The sequence below is a fragment of the Giraffa tippelskirchi genome, chromosome 12 (genome assembly GCF_054371585.1).
Source record: "Giraffa tippelskirchi isolate mGirTip1 chromosome 12, T2T-mGirTip1v1.2.pri, whole genome shotgun sequence".
NCBI lineage: Eukaryota > Metazoa > Chordata > Mammalia > Artiodactyla > Giraffidae > Giraffa > Giraffa tippelskirchi.
Genome location: NC_137286.1, coordinates 48,273,043 through 48,294,181, shown reverse-complemented (window position 1 = coordinate 48,294,181; position 21,139 = coordinate 48,273,043). Strand labels below are relative to the sequence as shown.

The window sequence follows — 21,139 nt, the reverse complement described above, 5'->3', positions numbered from 1 at the left end:
TTCCCATCAAAGACTTAGCTCTATGTTTTACTCAATCATATTTTGCTAAAATGAAATATAAAGTGTGGACACTGTCATCAGTATGGTGAACACACCATGCCATTTTTAATTTAATTCCTCAGCTTTCTAAAGAATGCACTGCAGATAATGACACTGAACAAACTGGATGACTTTAAGCAAACTAAGCAAATACATGGCCTGAGGATTAATGAATCAACATCAGGGTGAGTGTCCTTCCCAAGGTGGCCAGAGAAGCGAAGGGAGTTTGAAACACAACTGGTGCTGTCTTGAAGCAGAGAGTCTGGGGAGGGAATCAGTTGGAGCGGAATTTCCAGGACGCTACAAGATGGCATGTGGGTGGAGGAGGTAGGAAGGAAGGCGAGCGTAAGTCACAAGAGGTTGGATATGAAGACCCTCTGCTGGGAGTGCTGTGGTCCTTTGTCATGCGCTCAGGGATGCTCCATATGTGGGGGCTATCTCTGGATCAGATTACTTTGACAAAGGGGGCTGAGGGGCTGTTTCGAGACTGTTTGGGTTTTCTTCCCAGGGCTAATGCTTATTATGACTGAAATGGACTGACAGTAGCTTGTGCAGCTGCTGACATCAGTCCATAAAAATTAGGACAATGTCAGCAATCTGAAGCAATTCTTTGGGGTCCAGGGGACAACGTCACATTGAGTTTGATTGGGCTTTGGTTGAGAGAACTGTAGCCTTGCATGAAATTGTGACAGATGGCCATATATCAGCACCCAATAGCCATATCACACAGAGTTTAGGATTCTAGGCTTAGCAGTCTACTTTGTCTTTTAATTTGCCCACAAATTTCCTTTTACTCCCATTTCCCATTACTTTCCTACACAACCCATGCATTCCTGGCAATCATAACTACATATGGTTCTACAAACTTGCATGGACCTTCCAATTTTCACTGCACTGTTGTGTCTTTTTTCCACCTGGAATGCTCATCTCTATGCTGATCTTATAAACCAGTGGCCTCCAACCTCCAGGATCTAATGCCTGCTGATCTGAAGTGGAGCTGATGTAATCATAATAGAAATAAAGTGCACAATAAATGTAATGTGCCTGCCCAGGGTGGACCACACTCCACTCCAGTCCATGGAAAAATTGTCTTCCATGAAATTGGACCCTGGTGCCAAAATGGTTGGGGACCACTGTAATATAAACACAGACTCTTCGAGGATTCCTTTACTAGGCACCCCTGTTAAACCACCCTCTTCATACCAAACATGTATGCATCTGTCTGTCTGTTAACCTCTACCTATTAACTTGCACCTTCATGCCTGGTAGCTCACGGAAGAGCAGAGATAACACAAACATCGAACCTAAGTAAACAGAGTATTAGAATCTGGCTCTATCACTGTTTCTGAGATCTTGAGAAATTTACTTACTCGCTCTAAGCCTCATTAGCCTCATCTGTTATATAAATAACATAGGGTTTGGGGGGACAGCCTTTAAAAGAATGATAAAGCCATAGAATATGATAAAAGCTGGTTAGAAACACATAGGTCTAAGATGGTGGAATATCTGACTTCCAACGCACCTTGAGTCTCATTATATGCTCATTATAATACATTAGCATAAGCTAAATGACACACTCATGAGCACAATTGCACACACACACACACAACAGGGCCATCAGAGTCCTGAGGCCAACCATCAAAGACCAAAATGTGGATGGGGGCCCAATTCCAGGAAATCTCCACGCCTTCCCCAAATAGTTGGAATAATCCTCCCAGTCATTAGCCTATGAAACTACCCAACCATGAAAACTCATCACACCGTATTTCCAGACCACCCTCCTCTTCTGAGATGGCCCACCCTCTGTCTGTGGAGTGTGTTTCTGTCTTATAATAAACCCACTTCTTACCTATCACTTCGTCTCTCACTGAATTCTTTCTGCAATGAGACATAAAGAACCTGAGCTTCATTAAGTCCTGAGATCAGGTATGGGATCTCAGTTAAAAGACCATGGGTTCCAGTTTCGATCTGGGTTTTGTCTGGGTTTGAATCCCAGTGTGTGGGTTTGTGTCAATCTGAGCTGCACGGTTTCAATCTGAGTTGCAGGGTTTCACCGATGCATCATATATGTCTATTCAAGTCCCCATCCTCTGGTCCCCTGGGTAGGATTTTTCTGTACACTGCCCTAAAGGTGTTCCCCTCCCTCACTATTCTGTAAGCTCCTGAAGTAAGGCTTTGGCTTGTGTGTCTTTTTCTTTCTGCCTCCACAGAGAACTTCTCACTCAACAAACCAGTGATGAATGAAAGGAGAATGAAATTTTCTCCATCACATGAATAGGAGACAATTCCAATGCTATTTCAAGTCTGTCTGAACTGCTTCCTGAAGAGTGAAATTATGGTATTTTAAATCAAAACAAAAGCAAACACAAAACAAAGCCCAATGACCCTGCTGAGTTATTTTTGCTATGTTAGCCCCAGTGGCCAAGATGATTCTACCATATCCTTGAGGGCAAAGCTGTACTTTGTCAAGGTCATGGGGAAATCTAGGCAGTATGTTTAAACTAACTGAAAACAGAGGAGAGCCTTGATCCCCACCGAGACTCATGCGAAGATCAACTTTTGGATTATCCTGTCTTAAAAATTATTTCCTCCTTCTGTACCCTGATTTTAAACCCATCATCCAAGAGCTGTGAAAGTCAGCTCCCTTCTCTGTACCATGGTTTCCTCTTTTGTAAAAGTAGCTTGGAGGAGAGAAGCAATGGTGGTTGGGGAAGTTGGGAGGAAAGGCAGGACTGGGTTGTCTCTATATTTGTTGCTGTTGTTGTTTAGTCGCTAAGTTGTGTCTGACTCTTGCGACCCCATGGATTATAGCCCGCCAGGCTCCTCTGTCCATAGAATTTCCCAGGCAAGAATACTGGAGTGGGACTACTATTGAGCTTTCCCAGTGGCTCAGCATTAAGGAATCTGCAACACAGGATATGCAGGCTTGATCCCTGTGTTGGGAAGCGGGACGATCCCTGGAGGAGGGCATGGCAACCCACTCAATATTCTTGTCAGGATAATCCCATGGACAGAGGAGCCTGGCAGGCTACAGTCCACGGGGTCACAAAGAGTCAGACGTGACCAAGCACACACAAACACATTACTTCCAGCACCGGAAATTGAGTTCATACAAAAGGACATGCAAGCACCTTCCAGTGAAAGAAGTAGGACAAGTTTCTTATCTAGTGTCCCTTTCCTCTCTAAGAATAAATCAACAAACCAATGGAAAGCACATGGAAACACCATCCTGTGAGCAAAACACAAGTTCCTGGGCTGGTTTTCCCAAGCGTGGTCTGAGCTTCCCTCAGTCACTGGAAACAAGCAGACAGGCAAGAATTGTAACAAAATAAAGCAAGTGGAGCTGCAGAAATGCTAATCATTGCTTAAGATCGTATCTGATCTTGAAAGTGTTAGTCACTCAGTCATGTCTGACCTCTTTTACACTTTGCGACCCCATAGACTGTAGCCTGCCAGTTGCCTTTGTCCGTGGGATTCTCCAGGCAAGAATACTGGAATGCATAGTCATTCCCTTCTCCAAGGGATGTTCATGACCCAGAGATCAAACTCAGGTCTCCTGCGTTGTGAGCAAATTCTTTATCGTCTGAGCCACCAGGGAAGTCCAGTGTATCTGATCTCAGATGCGGCATTTAACCTCTGGCTCCAGATGGCTGCTCCCCCTGCAATCCCAACACTTACAGTGGAAAGGAGCTCTCTCCTGACCAGCCCTTGCTCCTCCCTGAACTCTGCAGAGGCCCTCCTCAGGGAGAAGGCATACCTGGTGAAAGGCTGGGAGCCAGGATCAAAGGCGATACTTCCACTTCTCAGGCTCACAGTCTCAGTCATCTGAGGAGCTTTCTAAATCTGGCAGACCTACATAGACCCATTCCATCCAAACGCAGAGAACCACAGTCTGTGGTGGGGCTCAAGCATCTGTACTTTTCAAATCCTTTCATTTTCTATATAGCATCAATCAGTGAGTTGTTGTTCAATGGCTCAGCCGTGTCCAACTCTTTGCGACCCAGGGACTGCAGCACGCCAGGCTTCCCTGTTCTTCACCATCCCCCAGAGTTTGCTCAAACTAATGTCCATTGAGTTGGTGTGAGAGACAGCCTAAAATAGAGGCTACGACCACCCCAGATGCCTGGGTGTATTTCCTAGCTCTCTACCAACAAAACTGAGGCATGTCACGCCACTTTTCTGTGCCTCAGTTTTCTCCTTTGCAAAATAGTGATAGTGACTATGTTAAAAAACCTGCTGTGAAAACAAAATACATTAGTATTTCTAAAGCACTTAAAACAGTGTCTTGTTTATAGCAGGCATGATACAAGACTTAATGTCATTGCTCTGGCCTTTCACTAACGCAATGATTTTCAAAGAGTCCAGAGACCAGAAACCTCAGCAGAGCGTCACCCAGAAGCTTGTTAGAAAGGGTTAGAAATGCAAATTCTCAAAAAAATAAAAACAAAGAAATGCAAATTTTCAAGGCCCACCCAGACTTTATAAACCAAAAACACTGGAGGTGGGGGTCCAGCAATCTGTGTTTTAACAAACTCCCCAAGGGAATGTTCGGTTTTCAGAACCACTACTTTCATCCATGAGCTCTCATTCAAATTTCTCTTCTTGATGAGCTACCTGTCCGAGTTATTCTTGCCAAATATCCCCTTTGTTGTCTCTGGAGAGGCATCTGAGTCATTCTAGAACTCTATGCACCTCTCAAATGCATTTTTATTACCATTAATTCTTCTGATAACAAATGACAGACATTTTACTTGAACAAACACGGGCCCCGAAGAGGCTGTATGGCCTTGCAGAACAGAAGGGTTCAGTGGTGACGGTAACAGTCAGTATTTATTGAGCATATGACACTGTTCGAAACACTTTATATATAACAACCCATGCCATCTTCACAGCACCACCTAAAGAGGAGCTATTATCATCCCTATTAAACCAAGAGAGTAAGGAACAGGGAGGTGTAAGAACCCAAGGCTGTGTGGAGTTTCCACCCACAAGCCAACTCCAAGGTGATGCTCTCAGACACTTGCAAGGCCAGGCTGGTCCAGGTGCTTGCACTGGGATAGCAGGACTCTGCTCTTCTCTACTCCCAGGCCCTGTTCTCAGGTAGACATCCTTATATAGGCTCCCAAGTGATCCAGGATCTTACCCTTTCATAGGGACCAGCTACAGGGGGAAAGGGTTCTTCTCCCTCAGTTCCCGAACAAAAACCAAGGATTGACCCTCATTGGGCTGACCTGTGCTCCATGCCCATTCTTGTCATCCTTGGAGTAATTACTGGTCTGGGCTCTGGAAGGGTCCTGGCCTAGGCCATGTCACATGACCATCCTGGATTCAGAGATCACTGGGCCCAAGAGTTTGGAAGGGTGTAAGTATAAGTGGTATAAGCCAAAGGAGGAAGAATGCCAGCAAGGCAAAAACTAGCCCTACTGCATGCTAGGCTCTGTTCAGAGCAATCTAGAAAAATGGTACAGATGAAGCTACTTGCAGACTTAGAGAACAGATGTGCACACTCAGGGAGTATGGGGATAGAGGGGTGAGATGAATCAGGAAATTGAGAGTGACGTATGGGCACTGCCATGCGCAAAATAGAGAGCTAGTGGGAAGCTGCTGAACAGCACAGGAAGCTGAGCTCAGGGCTCCGTGATGACCTAGAGGAGTGGGATGGGGGGATGGAGTGGAATGGGAGGATGAAGTAAGATGGCAGGTTGTGGTGGGAGACAGTTCCCAGAGGGAGGGGGTATATGTGCACATATATCTGATTCACTTTGTTGTACAGCAGAAATTAACACAACATTGTAAAACAATTATACTCCAATTAAAAAAAAACATGCATATCAAACTGTTGAATCCTCACAATAATCCTAGGAGGTAGGCACTGCCATGGCCCCACCTGTCCAGTGAGGAAATGGAGGCACCACAGGATGAAATAGCTTGTCCAGGACAGCAGAGGCAGTCAATAGCAGACCCCATGTTGGAACCTGGCCTGCTGGTTCTGGGAGTCCATGCACTTAGCGATTAGACCAGCTCCTAACTATGGATGCTCCGGTCAAGTCTGAGTTAAAGATGCTCATTACCCAACCAGTCATGATTAGCTTCCCTTAAACCCCATCCTTTCTCAGCAAGGAGACAAAGAGAATTTCCCAGCCTGCCCCATGTGGGGACTTCTCCAAATAATAAACAGCTTATTTCTTCATTGGTAACAACACAGCAAACATCTCAGAGTAAGGTTGCCAGATACAGAAATAAAAACATAGGACACAAGCCCATGGACACAAACAAAGACCCAGTGCAGCCAAAACTAAATAAATAAAATGTTAAGTGTAAAAGTGAAAGTGTTAGTTGCTTGGTCGTGTCTGACTCTTTGCAACCTCATGGACTGTAGCCCACCAGGCTCCTCCGTCCACAGGATTTCCCCAGCAAGAATACTGGAGTGGATTACCATTTACTTCTCCAGGGGATCTTCCTGACCTGGGGATCAAACCCAGATCTCTCGGATTCTTTACCATCTGAGCCAACATAGGGCACAACTACATTTGAATATCAGAAAAATAAATAAAATTTTGTGCACACATGCACATTTAGTATAAGTAGGTCCCATGAAAAGTTTTACCCAACAATTCTACCTCTGAGCTATATTTGCATCCAGAAAGACTAACTGTACCAGTTCGCCTTAGAGTGGGTTCTCAGAACCTGGCATGTCCAGTGCTAAAAGCAGGAACTGTGTGTGTCCTCAGTCCTGTCTGACTCTTTGCAACCCCATGGACTGCAGCCTGCCAGGCTCCTCTGTCCATGGGATTTTCCAGGAAAGAATACTGGAGTAGGTTTCCATTTCCTCCTCCAAGGGATCTTCTCGATCCAAGGATCAAACCCAGGTCTTCTACATTGCAGGTAGATTCTTTACTGTCTAAGCCATCAGGGAAGCCCTATTACCGCACAAACCTGGACAAATAACATTCTTTCTGGGCCTGAATTTCTCCACCTGTTAGTGGGGACATGCATTAGTCAGAGTTCTCCACGGAAAGAAAACCAATATGATGTTTGTATGTACAGAGAGAAAGAATTGACTTGAAGAGATTTGCTCATGTGATTATGGAACCCAGCAAGACCAAGATGTGCCGGGTGAACCCACAGCTTTGAGACCCAGGAAGAGACAATGTTGTAATGGGCTTCTATGTTCAAAAGCCCTCTGCTAGCAAAATTCCCTCTTGTGTGAGAGATGTAAGTCTTTTGTTCTACTCAGACCTTCAATTGATTGTATTCATTCAGCTCCTTCACTTTATAAAGGGTAATCTCAAAGTTCACCAATTTAAATAGAACCTCATCCAAAACACCCTCATAGAAACATCAGAATAATGTTTAACCAAATCTCTGGGCACTGATGGCCAATAAACGTGACACAGAAAATGAACCATCACAGGATATAACTGTGCCTGTTTCACGGGGCTGTTTTTGAGGACTGAGTCAATTCATACAAACAACTTGAAAGCAGGTGTTCAATTAAAATCAAAGGTGTATTAATAAATTCTCCAAGTTCTGCCTCTGTGTCAGATGCTGTAGGTGTTGAGGATGAAGAAAATCCATTCTCTGCCCCTGAGGAACTGAGTCTGATAAGGACTCAGATGGGTAAGTAAACAACACAATGGAATATGTCCCTTAAAAGAATTCTGTACATGGTCTGGAGAAAAATACAGGAAGAATCAGTCAGATTTGCCTAGAGGAGTCAGAGATGGCTTCACAGTGTAGGTTAACCAAGAGAGGGTAACCGCTAGAGCCAGCTCAGGACTGGTTTCCAGCACCTGCATACAAGATTGGAGGCCCACTGCCCCACCCCTGAGCCCCAGAAGCCTCTGAAAGAGACCAAATTCTCCACCGTCTCCTGATAAAGGGGAGTGCGGCTGAAATGCTGCAAGTCCTTGTGTTGTCTTCTATCCAGAACTCGAGGAATTACAACCCCAGAAGATGTTCTCCTAGACGCTCATCAAATCAGCGCCCAGGTGGAAACGTGCTGCATTTCACAACAGAAGCAGCTGCAAACACCAAAACACCAGGGCTGGGATATTTTTTTTTTCCTAAGAAGAGAGAGAATTGTATGCAGAGTCTGAACCCAGTCTGCCTATGCTCTACAGGATCAGTTCCTCTGGTCCCACTCCAGCCCAGCTGTTTCTAACAGGAGCCCAACCCTGGGACACTCTACAATTGACAGCTCCTCTCCTCCACCCCTCTTGGTACCTCTGAGCTCCAGCAAGTTAGGAACATGACAGTCTTCACCCCTCCAATGAGTGGAAAAGTGTAGCATAGTCTAAGGAGAATGAAATCTCCAGTCAGGAAGCCCTGGAGAGTGAATCTCAAATTTGTCAGTGACTAGCCATGTGATTGTGCAAGGTCATTATCTCAGTAAAAGAAGAATTTCAATTCCGATAACTATTGGTGTGTAACAAACCACCTCACACCCAGTGATATAAAGCCACCATTTGATAATGCTCACAGATTTTGAAAGTCAGTAATTTGGAAAGGACAAAGCAGGCCACCTGGTCTCTCTCTGTGATGTCTCACCTAGGACAGACCTGACAGCTAAGAAACTAGAATCATTGGAACGTTCATGTACTTACAGATCTGAAGTCTGGACGGGGAGGACTTGAAATTCAGGGCCACTGTCAAGCCAGCAGGGCTTTCTTGCAGAATTGAGGATTAAGGAGAGTTGGACTTCTAGGGTGACTCAGGGCTCCAAAGGTGAGTGTCTTTATCAATGAGACAGAAGTGTATCACCTTGGAAGTCATGCTCTGTCACTTTTGATGTCTTCTCTGGGCTATAATTGAGCCATAAGTCTGCCCAGCTTTGAGACAGGGAATGTGTATTCAGCTCCTGATGGAGAGACGGCCAAGTTCTAGAAAATATGAGAACAGAAATACCATGTCAGACATCACTAGAAAATAAGATCTCCCATATTCCCTTACAGAACTGTCCTGAAGATGAAGTAAGATATCACACGTGGAAGTTTATTAACCTGCTCCCTGCTCCTCAAGTCTGGCTGAAGTGCCAAGCACTCACTGGTGATACTGGAGAGCAGTCCTTATGAAGGCTCCCAATGTCATGCCTCTTTCTCCCTCATAATTCAGAGCATCCTAAGATATTTCAGCATGTCTGATACTGAATCAGTCCTGAACACCTTTGCTTGCAAGTAATCATACTCATAATCAGAATAATAAATTCATAATAGCAGCCTGCTAAATGCCAGGCACTATACTAAAGTAAACTTGATCTCATTTTCAATTACAATGGTCCTTAAAGGTGAGCATTAATATCTCCATTTTACTTGGGCTTCCCTGGTGGCTCAGCAGTAAAGAATTTGCCTGCAATGCAGGGGATGTGGGTTTGATCCCTGGGTCAGGAAGATCCCCTGGAGAAGGGAAGGGCTACCCACTCCAGTATTCTTGCCTGGAGAATTCCAAGGACAGAGAAGCCTGGTGGGCTAGAGTCCATGGGGTCACAAAACACATGACTTAGAGACTAAAATCAAAACTAAAAGTCACTGTGCATGATTGTCCAACATCATACAGATCCAGCAGACATATTCTAACCAAAGTCCAGAACTCTAATTCCCCTACTCCACCACGCTGAGATGCTTAATGCTTTACAGACCTTTGAGATGATGTGATCTCTTCAATGGTGGCAAATGTTTAACATTTGCAATGGTGGCAAATGTTTAACAACTACACGGCCTAAAATAATTAATGATTACATATACATATGTATATATGAGACATTTGAGTGTATGTATGTATGCACATTTCATACATTTATTATAAATTTTTACATAAAGGATACCTAATACATAGTATACAAATAAGAGTGATTTATACACTACTCTTCATGGAAATTTCTATATGGCCAACTGATTCTTACAAAATGATTATTTTTATTTTTTATGAACTCTTATTTCTATCCCCAATCTGTGGTTTCAATTGATAAATGAGTGTACCTCCATCATGAATGCTGATAGATATCTTTTGCTTATGTCAATAAGTAAGATGAAAATGAGACAACAAAGACATGTGTGGGAACTTAACTCATTCATCAATGACATGACTGACTTCAATCCACAGAACAATAAACCATGCCCTGATGTGCAGTATTTGCTGATGTTCATATGGTAATACTCTCATCCTGCCCAAATTCAAGCTACCAACATGACATCACTGAATACAATAGACATGAAGAAACTAAAGGGAACAGTTAGTGTGAAGTGTAGTAAAATAATTAGGAATTTTGAGTATTATCTTTGTTTGTAACATGTGAATGAAAAGTTAATCAATCTAGGAAAGAAATGAAAAATTTCACTCATTTGATGATTATAACCCCAGAAGGGCATCTCAGAAAGCTATAAGGACTGTTCTGCCTTTAGAAGTCAAGGCACAGTTATATAAGTATTTTGAGACAGAGATGTGCGTGTGCTCAGTAGCTCAGTTGTGTCTGACTCTTTGCAACCCCATGGACTTTAGCCCTACCATTATTTAATCTATTTCTCAAGGTCACCATACATTTTTGTTCTCTTGTTCTGAGAGGGCACCTGTCAGTCAAGGTGCAGTCTCTGACGAAGCTTGCTTGGTTTCTTCCAGTTTGGCTAATGAGAGATGTCACCTCCATATGATTCATTCCTCTGCTGTAAATGCACCCACTGGCCCTAAGGGCCTTACTTTGAGGTGCTCTCAGATGCAAGTTGTTCTGCTTTACATCCATGCTGTAATTCATTAAAACTGTGTTTCGCTCCGGCGTTCTGCTCATTACAATGGGCCGAGAGAGCTTTGCTTCTGGGAAGCACGGTTATAATGAGGGCAGAGTGTTCAGCACAAAAACAGCTTCTAATAGCTCATTAGGAAAATTGACTAGTTAGGTAGAACTCCTGCTCCCTCGCTTTGACTAAAGATCTGAAAACCTTCCCTTCCAGGGACAAGGATGACCTAGCCGGGGTCCCATGGCCAGAGCTGGCCAGGCTGGTAAGAAGCTCTGGCTTCATCCTGGAAATGCCTTGGAGTTGCCTAGAGGTCAGGTGGTGGGTAGACCCTCAATGCGGCTGATCATTTGCACTGAGGAACCAGCCACTGCTTTCTGTATGCACTTGTGTTTGCTGGTGTAAGAATGGAGGAAGGGATAGAAGGAAAGGAGAGGAAGGAGGGAGAGGGAGAGGCAGTGACCGTCCCCTTACCCTTACCTTGACCCTGCTGCATAGCAGCTAGATGTTATCAGGTGGTTGGTTAGGAATCTTGGAATTTCTAATGGTATTCTTGGAAGTTCCTCCAGTTTGTGCCTCGTAGGCATTTCCTCAGCTCTTGATTAAAGATAGTCCAATTGGGGCCTCTTACCTCAGTGAAAATCATCATCATTTTTATGGTAATTAAGACCATCATTTCCCAGAGTCACCGGAAAATCAGCGTCAAACCAATTCAAGGACACAAAGATGGAGGTGAGAGTGGATTTAGTCAGCCAATTTGTGTCACCAAGTTGCAATCATTGGAGTTTGTGCTTCTCAAACTTTATAAACAGAGTTTTTAAACCGAAAAACTATTTCTTCATGGAACATCTTACATGGAGCTCAATCTATAAAACTGCTATAAAGGGGGCTTCTGTGGTTGAAAGGTGGGGGAGGGCCTGGGGCTCTGACTCTTCCTGCTCTGCCGCTTTGGTTCCCTGCAGAGGTCTTCAAGGTGCCCCTTTTGAAGTTCTGTAGGGCAGACTGAAACCGCCCTCACCCATATCAAAGGCCCAAATAATGTCCCTCCCCTTTGACTCAGCAATCCTACTCCTAGAACTGTCCAGTGGTTAAGAATCCACCTTCCGATGCAGGGGCCATGGGTTCCATCCCTGGTCTGGGAAATAAGATCCCACGTACTGTGCCGCAGGGTCAAAATGTATCAAAAAAATTCTTTATTTTTGTAAAAAATTCTTTATTGTGGTTATTTTCTAATAACCAAATGAGAGCCAAAGAAATTTGCCCAGGATGTTCATCTCAACTTTGTCCATAATTTTGAAAATTTTATAAGGCTTATGAAATGCTTCTTAAGAATAGGATTGATTAAACAAATTACAGTATGTGTATATAAACTAGAATAATAAGATTTCATTAAATTTGATGTGAATTTGTGTTTAAACATGGGACAATAACCTTTCATACTGGTGAGTGGGATTTTAAAAAAGAGCAGCGAACAATATGACATCATTTGTACAATATATGCATGGAAGGATGCACATCAAAATATTGTCATTTTCTGGGATTTAGGATCATGTTTTATTTATTTTATCATGCAATTTCTGTTCTTCTCAATTATTTATAATAAGCATACATTATTTTTACTAAAAAGAATTTAAAAAGCACTCAAAAATTTCATTAAAAGGGAAGAAAGAAATCATTGCCTTTCAATGCCTTTCATATACCACCCTTGACCTATTTGAGGCTACTGAACTTTTTCAAAACAAATAGAGTCTAGAGATTTCTGCCTTTCTGGAATTAAGGAGGCTGGTGTTAGCAGCCCTTGGTGACCATGGCCTGTTGGTTTCAGGAGACCCGGAAACCAGCATATGGAGACCACCTTTCACATGTCTCCAGGCTACAGACTAGCCAGGTATATGCATCTATCTGTGTGTGCTGGGGGCAAGGACCTGAGAGGGGGTGCCTGGGCCTGCCTGGCCCTTCCTCTGTTTGTCCCACTGTGGTCAAGGGATCTGTCATCAACTGGGGGCAATGACATGGGGCTGAAATAATAAAAATCCTGCTTCGCTGGCCATCTGCACCCTGGGAAGCATTCCCCGAGTAACCTGAAGTGTGTCCAGCACTGTGTTGTGCCTGAGTCCACTCTGCCAGCAAGCTCCTGCTCTTTCGGATGTCCATGGGGCCTGACTTGCCCATCAGCTTTCATGCCCACCCGAAGACTGGCCCCTCCCCTGGAGCCCCCAAGACACGAGAGCCACATGGCATCTGGTTGTGAATGGGAGAGGCCTGTTGTATTTTGTTAGTCATGTCCAGTGAGTGAGAGAATGCCTGCGTAGTGGCCTCATGCGTCCTTGTTCCCTAATTCATGGGATTCCATTGAAAACAGCTCACTCAGCTTCTGCCTGTATCCCTTTGCACAAGGCTCCAACACCGGTCTGTGGACCTAGGCTAGAAGGCAGATGCCCAGTGTCCCCCAGGGGAACTCTACCCTCAGGTGCCAGCCAGTCACCATCCCCCTACATGGTCTTTTCCTCTCAGGTAAATAAATGCCCACAGAAGTCATGCGAGAGTCAGTAGGTTACCAAGACGTGGCTCACCTGCCTTGATCTTAACACAGAACTTGCCCGTGCTTTTCTTCCTTGCCTCTAACTGCTCCCTGTAGGATCTTTTCAAGTTTCGGAAAACAGAAACCCAAGCATAATATCCCAGCTCAACCAATTGTCCAGGAGGTCTTTATACCTTTTGTGGAGCTTTGATTCATATTGCCCTGCTTATCTGTGACCTCAGCTACAGTGGGAAGGATGAAGGGAAGAATCTCAAGACATAGAGAAGGTTCACTGTGTTAAAACGCAACTCTCTGGGTTTCATCCTCACAGCTTCGTGCTGGTGAAGAGTTGAGCCAGTGAGGCTCAGAGAAGTAAGCTGTCCCAGATCATCCCATTAGGAAGCTACTAAATGAACTTGAACTTTGACCTGATGTTCTTGTTCTTATTCAGTCACTAAATCATGACAAAAAAAGGAAGAGAAGCAAAAGGAAAAGGAGAAAATGAAAGATATACGCATTTGAATGCAGAGTTCCAAAGAATAGCAAGGAGGGATAAGAAAGCCTTCCTCAGGGAACAAAACAAAGAAATAGAGGAAAACAATAGAATGGGAAGGGCAGAGATCTCTTCAAGAAAATTAGAGATACCAAGGGAACATTTCATGCAAAGATGGGCACAATAAAGGACAGAAATGGTATGGACCTAACAGAGGCAGGAGATATTAAGATGAGGTGGCAAGAATACACAGAACTACACAAAAAAGATCTTCATGACCCAGATAACCACAATGGTGTGATCACCCACCTAGAGCCAGACATCCTGGAATGTGAAGTCAAGTGGGCCTTAGGAAGCATCACTAGGAGCAAAGCTAGTCTGGAAGTGATGGAATTCCAGTTGAGCTATTTCAAATCCTAAAAGATGATGCTGTGAAAGTGCTGCACTCAATATGTTAGCAAATTTGGAAAACTCAACAGTGGCCACAGGACTGGAAAAGGTCAGTTTTTCATTAGATTCCTAAAGAAAGGCAATGCCAAAGAGTGTTCAAACTACCACATAATGGCACTCATCTCACACGTTAGCAAAGTAATGTTCAAAATCCTCCAAACCAGGCTTGAACAGTATGTGAACCATGAACTTCCAGATATTCAAGCTGGATTTAGAAAAGGCAGAGGAACCAGAGATCAAATTGCCAACATTCGTTGGATCATTGAGAAAGCAAGAGAGTTCCAGTAAAACATCTACTTCTGCTTTATTGACTACACCAAAGCCTTTGACTGTGTGGATCACAACAAAGTGTGGAAAATTCTTAAAGAGATGAGAATACCAGACCACCTGACCTGCCTCCTGAGAAATCTGTATGCAGGTCAAGAAGCAACCATTAGAACTGGACATGGAACAACAGACTGGTTCCAAATTGGGAAAGGAGTACGTCAAGGCTGTATATTATCACCCCACTTATTTAATTTATATGCAGACTACTTCATGAGAAACTGGGCTGGAGGAAGCACAGGCTGGAATCAAGATTGCTAGGAGAAATATCAATAACTTCAGACCTGCAGATGACACCACCCTTACGGCAGAAAGCAAAGAAGAACTAAAGAGCCTCTTGATGAAAGTCAAAGGGGAGAGTGAAAAACTTGGCTTAAACTGCAACATTCAGAAAACTAAGATCATGGCATCCAGTCCCATCACTTCATGGCAAATAGATGGGGAAACAATGGAAACAGTGAGTGACTTTACTGTTTTGGGCTCCAAAATCACTGCAGATCCTGACTGCAGCCATGAAATTAAAAGACACTTACCCCTTGGAAGAAAAGCTATGACCAACCTAGACAGCATATTAAAAAGCAGAGAAATTACTTGGAACAGAAAGGTCCATCTAGTCAAAGCTGTGGTTTTTCCAGTAGTCATGTATGGATGGGAGTTGGACTATAAAGAAAGCTGAATGCCAAAGAATTGATGCTTTTGAACTGTGGTGTTACAGAAGACTCGTGAGAGTCCCTTGGACTGCAAGGAGATCCAACCAGTCCATCCTAAAGGAGATCAGTCCTGAATATTCATTGGAAGGATTTATGTTGAAGCTGAAATTCCAATACTTTGGCCACCTGAAACAAAGAACTTACTTATTGGAAAAGACTCTGATGCTGGGAAAGGTTGAAGGCAGGAGGAGAAGGGGACAACAAAGGATGAGATGGTTGGATGGCAGCACCGACTTGATGGACATGAGTTTGAGAAAGCTCCAGGAGCTGGTGAAGGACAGGGAAGCCTGGCATGCTGCAGTCCATGAGGTTGCAAAGAGTCAGACATGACTGAGTGACTGAACTGACTGAAACCATGCCTGACTCTTTTGAGACCCCATGGATCATAGCCCACCAGGCTCCTGTGTCCTGGGGTTTCCCAGGGAAGAATACCGGAGTGAGTAGCCATTTCCTTCTCCAAGAGCTTCCCAACCCAGGGATTGAACCCACATCTCCTGCATCTCCTGCACTGGCGAGTGGATTCTTTACCACTGAGCCACCAGGTTAGAATTCATCAAAAGGAGGGTCTATTGTCTCTGCCTGGAGACTCTGCAACTCACATAGCCCAGTCCAACTCCTTTTCTAACTAAATGCAATGGCATTCAATCAGTTCTCTCTTGCCTGAATACCTCTGGCTATCAATCAACTTGGTGAGTTCCCTGGAGACATTTCATCTCAACCAGCCTTGAACTATCACTCCAATAATTTATAATTATTTTTCTTTCCAAGAACATACACAGCATCTCTCCCCAAAGACAGAGGCCGTCCTGGGCTCAGCTGCAGCCTGTTTATCTTCGTATCTCATATCAGCACCCAACATGATCCCCAAGGTGTGTTTGTCACTTTCACTTAATTTTCTGGATATAAATTGAAAAATATCCAGAATGGATTAATCATTAGAGGCTCTTACTTTTTCTATTATAGAATATATTCATCTTACTATAAAATGAACCTAAAAGAAGATATCTCTGGAAATTTTTTTTACAGTGTTTGACTGGGATGTAAAACCACCGTGCCTATCTATTGACAACAGAGCAGAATAAAATGATACATTATAGATTAAAATTACTTTATAACTTACATAAATTATACAAATTAAGTAATTATTTTTTTATTTTAGTGATCTTTTATTATATATTTTAGAATTTAACATTTTTAGTATGCATTTAGTAGTTAGTGTTTTACTATTAGAGTATACACATAGTATTCAGTATTTTATTTTCTATTTTAGCAATTACAAGTACTTTATTTACTATTATTTTTATAACCAATAACAGTAATATCTGAACAAGCAGTGTTTGTCCTTTTGGATTCTGTCCCATAGCTTCTATCACTTTTTAGAAATCAAACCATGATAAACCATAATGGAAAAGGATATGATAAAGAATATGTATGTATAACTGGATCACTTCACTGCAGAGCAGAAATGAATACAGCATTGTAAATCAACTATATTTCAGTAAAAATTTTAAAAAGAAACCAAGCCAGTTTTCATCTTTTACTGAAGTATGTACATTCTCTTGCATCGCTAAAAAATAAACGCTCTGAGTAGACAGTATTGATATTTTAGTATATGACCAACCCAAATATATGAAAGAATTGGAACTACTTAATGCCCATCTAATGTGAACACACAAGTTGTTTTCCACTTATTGGACATCTGTTGCTGTGATGAGCATCTGTAAAATGGGAATAAGACAGCACATCATATGTTTGTATAACTTTTTTTACATACAAAAATAATTTTATTGTTTGAGTTTTTCTTTTTTGTTGTTTTTTTAAATTGAAGGATAATTGCTTTACAATGTTTTAGTGCTCTGCCATACAATAACTTGAATCAGCCATAATTATATATATGTATATATATATATATATATATATATATATATCTCCTCCCTCTTGTGCCTCCTTCCCCATAAATTGAACACATTCTATTGGCAAGAACAGAATTCATTCTATTGACACATTAGAACAACACGCCCATTAGAAGAGCATTAGAAGAACACAGTCTATTGGCACATTCACTCTAGAGGCAGGAGTGAATCTCTCGGTAAAATATTTTCCCTGCTGTTTGGCAACCCTGCCAACCCACTCATGCCATATTCAAATTCAACCAGGGTTTATGGTTGTAACTGGGATGGGGCCACCTGCTCAGTCCATTCAAACTTTTCATCCAACCTTTTGTGACACCAGCATTAGCCCCAAGGTATGTAGGCACTTTTGTTGCCCATTGGCCTGTGACCAGGCAGCTTAATTGCTCAGAAGATGCTGATAACAATAAGGTCCAACGCTCCCAATTCAGGCCTTCTCCTTTCTCCCAATACCACATAGATGGCTTCAGCTTTTTCTTCCACATCACCCCATGGTTGGCAAACCTTTCACCCCACTTTGTATTCACTGTCTTTATTATCAAACAGTACAATGGAGTAGAAATATTGGCATATTTGTCATTAGGCAGAAAGGATCTCACCCCAACTCTTCCTTTAACATCAGCAGTGTCCCAGGAATAATTTCTTGATCTCTGGGTCTTAGTTTCTTCACTGAAAATGGAGGTTTTGTGTAAGGAGAAAGTGGGGTCATAAACTTAGCTCTAAGGAGCATTTCTGGCCCATAGTAGTAATCTCTCCTCTCTACTCCCATACGAAGTGGTGACTGACACAGAAAGGGCTAAAGACACTTTGGCCTCATACCTACAAATCCATGTTGATTATGTTTAGTATTGTGACCCAGTTTTCCCTTATGGAAAATTGGCCCTGAGTCAGATGCTTTTGAACTGTGGTGTTGGAGAAGACTCTTGAGAGTCCCTTGGACTGCAAGGAGATCCAATCAGTCCATCCTAAAGGAGATCAGTCCTGGGTGTTCATTGGAAGGACTGATGTTGAAGCTGAAACTCCAATACTTTGGCCACCTCATGGGAAGAGTTGACTCATTGGAAAAGACCCTGATGCTGGGAAGGATTGGGGGCAGGAGGAGAAGGGGACGACAGAGGATGAGATGGCTGGATGGCATCACCGACTCAATGGACATGAGTCTGGATAAACTCTGGGAGTTGATGATGGACAGGGAGGCCTGGCGTGCTACGATTCATGGGGTCACAAAGAGTCGGACACGACTGAGCGACTGAACTGAACTGAACTGAACTGAACATATGTTCTATGGTTAATTGTTGAGCTTGACATTGTTCTCGACATGTTAATCGTGTCACTTCCCCATCACTACTCTCCTACTTCATCTAAGTCCAGAGCTCCAAAGCCTACCCCAGTGCAATGCAGTCTGGAGTCGCTAGATCTGTAGCCTGTTGCATCCTGAAATCTACCATTGAAGAATAGATTCCTGTCTTATTCAGGTGTTTCTCTTCCTCCCCAGGCTTCATAAACTTCCCTTAAAAATCTCAGCTTGGCAGTTGGATTTATATATATATATATATATTTTTTTTTTTTTCTTTTCCTGTGCTGGGTCTTTGCTGCTTGTGGGTTTTTTCTCTTTTTGCAGCGAGCAGGGGCTACTCTCTGCTTCTCATTGCTGTAGCTTCTCTTGTGGCAGAGCACAGGCACTAGGCACATGGGCTCAGTAGTTGTGGCTCCTGGGTTCTAGAACACAGGCTCAGTACTTGTGGCTCACAGGCTTGGTTGCTGCATGGTATGTGTAATCTTCCTGGACTAGGGATCAAACCCGTGTCCCCTGCACTGGTGGCAGATTCTTTACCACTGGACCACCAGGGAAGTCCATGGCTACAGTTCTTGCTCCTGTGGGTGCATCACTGACTCTCAACCTGTGATGACCCTATTTCTCCTTTCACTGGGAAAAGAATACCCCACTGGGACAAAGGAAAGAGAACACAACAGAAAATAGATGACAAAGAGACTATTTTTAGGCTGTTCTTAACGTTTCTCATATGTTTCATGATGATTCATGCTTTAGCCCTTCAGTTGCTCCTGCAAATAATTCCTGTGTTTTAATATACAATCATCTCTGTAGGATTTTTCTCTTGCTTGTTTTTCAAGTGGATCTATTTGATTAGAGCTACGAGAGTCTCATTGGAACAAGCCCACGTGCTTCTCTGGCCCTGCTCTTCTCTCCTACTCACACACATACACTGCTTTCACTAAATATTTTGTAAATAAATAGATTGATCCACTTGATACAATTCTAATGATTCATATTGTAGAATAAATCTAAAACCAATAACAACGGAGATCCTAAGAATGGGAGTGTATTTAAAGAAGGTTGATTATTTTTTAACAGTTTGCACTTACTCTTCACACCTAGTTATGCCTTTCAGTCATAATCAAAAACTTCAGTGCGGAGCGGGGATAAGCCCTTAGAGTTTGCTCTCATGTCCACATCTCCCCGGGTCTGGGCTTACATCAGCCTCCCTCACTAGCTGCACCAGATGACAGGAAACATTTAGCATCCACTTTAGAAAAAACATAAGTAGAGGAGAGATCTACACGACTCTCCCACACCATATTTTTTTTTTTTTATAAATTTATTTATTTTAGTTGGGGACTAATTACTTTACAATATTGTAATAGTTTTTGCCATACATTGACAAGAATCAGCCATGGGTTTACATGTGTTCCCCTTCCCGAACCCCCCACCCACCTCCCTCCCCCTCTCATCCTTCTGGATCATCCCATTGCCCCGGCCCTGAGCCCTTGTCACATGCATCGAACATGGAATGGTGCTCTGTTTCACATATGACAATACACATGTCTCAATGCCATTCTCCCAGAACGTCCCACCCTCACCTTCTCCCTCAGAGTCCATAAAATTGTTCCATGCATCTGCGTCTCTTATTCTGTCTCGCATATAGGGTTATCGTTACCATCTTTCAGATTCCATATATATGCATTAGTATACTGTATTGTTGTTTTTCTTTCTGGCTTACTTCACTCTGTATAATGGGCTCCAGTTTCATCCATCTCAGTAGAACCGGTTCAAATGTATTTTTTTTAATGGCTGAGTAATATTCCATTGTGTATATGTACCACAGCTTCCTTATCCATTCATCTGCTGATGGACATCTAGGTTGCTTCCATGTCCTGGCTATTGTAAACAGTGCTGCGCAAACATTATCCTCAATGGTGAGAAATTGAAAGCATTTCCCCTAAAGTCAGGAACAAGGCAAGGATGCCCACTTTCACCACTACTATTCAACATAGTTTTGGAAGTTTTGGCCACAGCAATCAGAGTTGAAAAAGAAATAAAAGGAATACAGATAGGAAAAGAAGAAGTAAAACTCTCACTGTTTGCAGATGACATGATCCTCTACATAGAAAACCCTAAAGACTCTACTAGAAAATTACTAGAGTTGATCAATGAATATAGTAAAGTTGCAGGATATAAAATTAACACACAGAAATCCCTTGCATTCCTATACTCCAATAATGAGAAAACAGAAAGAGAAATTAAGGAAACAATACCATTCACCATTGCATCAAAAAGAATAAAATACTTAGGAATATATCTACCTAAAGAAACAAAAGACTTATATATAGAAAACTATAAAACACTGATGAAAGAAATCAAAGAGGACACAAACAGATGGAGAAATATACCGTGTTCATGGATTGGAAGAATTAATATAGTGAAAATGAGTATTCTACCCAAAGCAATCTACAGATTCAATGCAATCCCTATCAAGCTACCAATGGTATTTTTCACAGAACTAGAACAAATCATCTCACAATTTGTATGGAAATATAAGAAACCTCGAATAGCCAAAGCAATCTTGAGGAAGAAGAATGGAACTGGAGGAATCAACCTGCCTGACTTCAGGCTCTACTACAAAGCCACAGTCATCAAGACAGTATGGTACTGGCACAAAGATAGA

The 21,139-nt window shown here is 42.7% G+C and overlaps 1 long non-coding RNA gene across 1 annotated transcript in view; it reads right to left on the bottom strand.

Annotated features, from left to right (window-relative positions):
• Positions 1-21,139, bottom strand: part of LOC145529381 (uncharacterized) — a 278,482-nt gene that overhangs the window by 203,248 nt on the left and 54,095 nt on the right. Inside the window, exon 2 of the long non-coding RNA XR_014071152.1 lies at positions 8,646-8,921. This is a non-coding gene — a long non-coding RNA (uncharacterized LOC145529381). The remainder of the gene's footprint in view (positions 1-8,645; positions 8,922-21,139) is intronic.